This window comes from Bos javanicus, chromosome 10, assembly GCF_032452875.1.
Source record: "Bos javanicus breed banteng chromosome 10, ARS-OSU_banteng_1.0, whole genome shotgun sequence".
Lineage (NCBI taxonomy): Eukaryota > Metazoa > Chordata > Mammalia > Artiodactyla > Bovidae > Bos > Bos javanicus.
Window position 1 is genome coordinate 100,071,633 of NC_083877.1, and position 4,743 is coordinate 100,076,375.

A 4,743-nucleotide genomic window follows, 5' to 3' on the forward strand; every position below is an offset into this window, starting at 1 on the left:
GTAAAAAGGAGTACCACTGGCTGAATGAATGTCATTCTAAATTTGATAAGGATGGAAACACCTCGACCCCCGGTGCACAACAAAAACAACAGGGAAACTAATAAAGGCGCCGTCCTCTAGCCCCGCTACAAAAGGAGGACCTAGCGTTATGACGCTACAAGCAGCCCTCTAGCCCCGCTACAAAAGGAGGACCTAGCGTTATGACGCTACAAGCAGCCCTCTAGCCCCGCTACAAAAGGAGGACCTAATGTTATGACGCTACAAGCAGCCCTCTAGCCCCGCTACAAAAGGAGGACCTAGCGTTATGACGCTACAAGCAGCTACATCTAAGAGTGCTTGCATTGATATACCTAGTCCTTATAATATGGAACTAATAGAATTATACAACCCCCACAAAATTCCCACTGGATATTATGGCCCGATTCCACCCAGGACAATGGGACTAATTTTGGGACATAATAGCTGCACAATGAGAGGTTTAATGGTATTGATCGGTGTTATGGACAAAGATTATGAAGGGGAAATACATATTATGGTAAATGTTATGAAAATGGGAAATATATACTTACAAAAAGGGGAACGTTTCGCACAATTATTACTTTTACCATATGTCAAACCAATGAAGGCATCTAATAAATTTCGGCAGGGAGGCTTTGGCAGTACCAACCTTACTGCTGCACTATCCACCTTATTAAAGGAACATCAGAAACCCATGCTTACTTTACGCATACAGAGAAAAAATTTCACAGGCATGTTAGATACCGGAGCTAACATTTCAATCATTAGAGCTACAGAATGGCCCCTTGATTGGGGTAAGGTTATGGCTCCTTCTAGACTATTAGGAATAAATAAAGCTAATGCCACACAAACTTTTGTCAACACATCCTATTTACAAATGTATGGCCCTAATCAAATTGTAGCTTATCTTAAACCATATATTACTAATATCCCAATCAATTTATGGGGACAGAATTTTCTCGAACAAACGAAAGCCACAATTTCTTTAAATGAACCTTTTTAATGGGGGCCATTGAGTTAACACTGCTACCCCTCGACTGGGAATCTAATATCCCAATATGGACACCTCAGTGGCCCCTAACTAAAGAAAAATTGGCAACTCTTATGCAATTAGTTAATGAACAATTACAAAAAGTTCATATAGAACCTTCATTTTCCCCATGGAATTCCCCTGTTTTTGTAATAAAAAAGAAATCAAGAAAATGGTGAATGTTGGTAGATTTAAGAAATGTTAATAATACCATGTTACCTCTGGGGCCCTTACAACCCAGATTGCCCTCCCCTTCTATGGTACCAAAAGGATGGTCTGTAATTATTATTGACTTACAAGACTGCTTTTTTACTATACCTCTGCACCCTAAAGATAGAAAACGTTTTGCCTTTTCAGTTCCTTCTTTCTATAAATCACATGGCTCCTGTTAAAAGATTTCAATGGAAGATGCTACCTCCGGGAATGATGAACTCTCCTACCATTTGCCAATATCTCATATCTGTTTTATTACAACCCATTAGAGATAAATATCCTACTACATTTATAATTCATTACATGGATGATATACTTCTGTCTATGGAATCTGAACTCTATTTGCAACAATTATACAATGAAATTACTACTACTCTTCAAAATCATGGCCTGCTTGTTGCTCCAGATAAAATTCAATGGAAAGCACCCTTTAATTATTTAGGACATGTTATGGAAGAATCTAAAATCAAACCTCAAAAAAATCAAATTGCTATGCAGTCTCTACACACGTTAAATGATTTTCAAAAATTGCTAGGAGGTATTAATTGGCTACAGCCATCTGTCAGCATCCCCACCTATGCCTTACAAAATCTATTTAAAATTTTAGAGGGATCCCCTGACCGTAATAGCCCTAGGCAACTAAAAAAAGAGGCCAAAGAAGAACTGGCCTTAATGGAAACACATTCAACAATCGTCTTCAACTCAGCTAGATTATGATCAACCAGTTTCTTTATATATATTCCCCACTGAACATTCGCCTGCTGCAATTATAGCTCAGCATAGCCCAATAGAATGGGTATATTTACACACTAAACAGTCTAAAAAAATTGTATCATATATTGAAAAAATAGGGCAATTAATTATGTCAGGAAAAAGCCATATACAAACTTTGACTGGCTTTAATCCATATGCAATACACGTCCCCTTGACAAAAAAGGTTGCAAATTGCCTTACAATATAACTTGACCATGCAAATGGCATTAAATGATTTTCAAAATGTTATCTCATTTCATTTGCCGAAAGGAAAATTACGGGACTTTCTACAATGGACTGAATTCATTATAACTAATATCATTGCATCCCAGCCTATTTCCAATGCACCCACCTATTTCATTGATGGCAATAAAAAAAGCCTGACAGGGATTGTCAGCCCTGATATCAAAGAGAAATTACCCACTACCTATTCTTCAGTACAAAGAGTTGAGTTGTATGCTTTATATGCTCTTTTATCACTTCAACCATTATCCTTCAATGTATATACTGATTCCAAATACCTTGCTTCCCTTTTTCCTGATTTTGTTACTGCCTTTTTATACAACCTAGATGAAGAATTATATACTCTCTTTTCACAGACTCAAGCTTTAATTCGCTCACGTATGGAACCTTCCTTTACTGCACATATACGTGCTCACTCAGGTTTACCTGGCCCTCTGGTCGCAGGAAATGATGCCCTTGACGGGCTCATAGCTCCCATTTTTACGTCTGCCAGTGACGAACATGCTAATCTTCATACCAATGCCAACAGATTGCACTCTAAATACCATATTTCTCTCACTAAAACACGGCATATTATTAAAACCTATGATGTCTGCACCCCTCTGCATTTACGGACTACAATTTAAAGAATTAATCCCTGGGGGCAACAACCTAATTCCCTTTGGCAATCTGACTTCACTCACTGCTCCTTAGGAAAATTTTGTTTACTTTTTGTCTCAATAGATACATTTTCCAACTTTATCTGGACAGTACCTGTCTCTTCAGAATCCAGTAAACACACCATTTTCGCACTCTTACTCACCTTCCCCATTATGGGGATTCCTTCTGTCTTGAAAACAGACAATGGACCTACATTCACCTCGCATTCATTTCGTTCATTTTTATCAGAATGGAACATAACACACATCACAGGAATACCCTATAATCCTCAGGATCAAGCCATTATTGAAAGAGCCCACCGCACCCTAAAAACTCATTTATTAAAACAGAAAGGGGGAATATGGAAGAGGAGATACACTTCTTATCCCATGAACCCTGAATTACTATTATCTTTAACTCTTTATTCCCTAAATTTTTTAAACTTAACAAAAAATAATTCTAATACTCGTGCAGATAGACATTTTGCAGAAGACAAAAACAGCAAATTAGAAATCAATACACCAATATGATATAAGCAATTTAATCAATGGCTACCAGGAATCTTACGACTCCTAGGCAAGGGTTATGGTCTTGTCATTGCAGATGGAGAGGAAATCTGGGTTCCCCTTCGCCATGTCCGTTACCGAGAGGGGCCCCAAGACCGGACTCCCTTGGGAAATGACGAAGTTGACGAAAAGGGTCTCGTCAATGACCTTGGAGGAGCCAATGAGGAAACGCCACCGTCTGAATCCTTACCCAACATGGGCTCAAGTGAAAAACATGACTCGTCAGGCTGAGCAGACACTGAAGAACACTGGAACTCCTATGACTCCAGAGAAGCTGTTTCTGGCAATGTTAGCTGTTCTTTCCTGTTCCTCTGGGGTAAATGCAAAATATGTTTATTGGGCATACATACCCAACCCACCACTTCTCCCCATAGTGGATTGGGTAGATGAAGCCCCTGTGATCTTTACCAATGATAGCATGCATTTTCCAAGTCCCTCGTCCATAAAGCGACCAATCCATGAAGAAGGTGAGGGAAAGCCAATCGATATTTCTGTGGGATTCAAAACCTTGCCTATCTGTTTTGGATCTCATCCCCTTTGCATGACTATCTTCCCACAGTGGTGGGCATACTCTGCCAACAATGGGACTACTTTACGTCTGGGAATGTTTGCTGTGGCATCTTTGTTACTTAATGGCTCCAAGCGACATTATCCAGGCCAGATAGCCAACTATTCGAACTCACTTTTTCAACCAGAGGAACCTACATGTCATACTGTATCTTGGAAAAGAAAACAGGAGATACAACCGTTACATTGGTCTGATTGTTGAGGCCAATTTGGGAAAGTTTCTATAATTCAGCAAAATCATACTAATCATACACTTATATTTGTTGACTGGGGACCTCACGGGTTGTTTGTGAACTGTTCTCAAGAGCAGGAGGAACATCATAACTGCTCCTGGTTTAATAGATCAAGCATTGGAGGCTTTCATAAATCTAAGACAAGTTTCTGGACTGATAAGGACATATTGCTGAATTGGTATAATGGGGGCTTATCACCCTCATGACCCAGGATTGTCATCCCCATTGTAGGGCCAGAACAATGGCACATTTGGAAAATTCCAGTAGCTTTAGAGCACTTTGTTAATGTTTATGGGACTATGGGTGTGTTTCATCCTTCTAATTATACCTTCCTATACAATAGTACTGGCTATATTCAATCATGTATTCACCTTCCGTACTTATTTATTGTAGGGCATTTTGATATCAACTTATCGGCCAAGATTGTCAATTGTACTGCATGTGCGTTGTATACCTGCCTTAATCACACCATTTCATATCA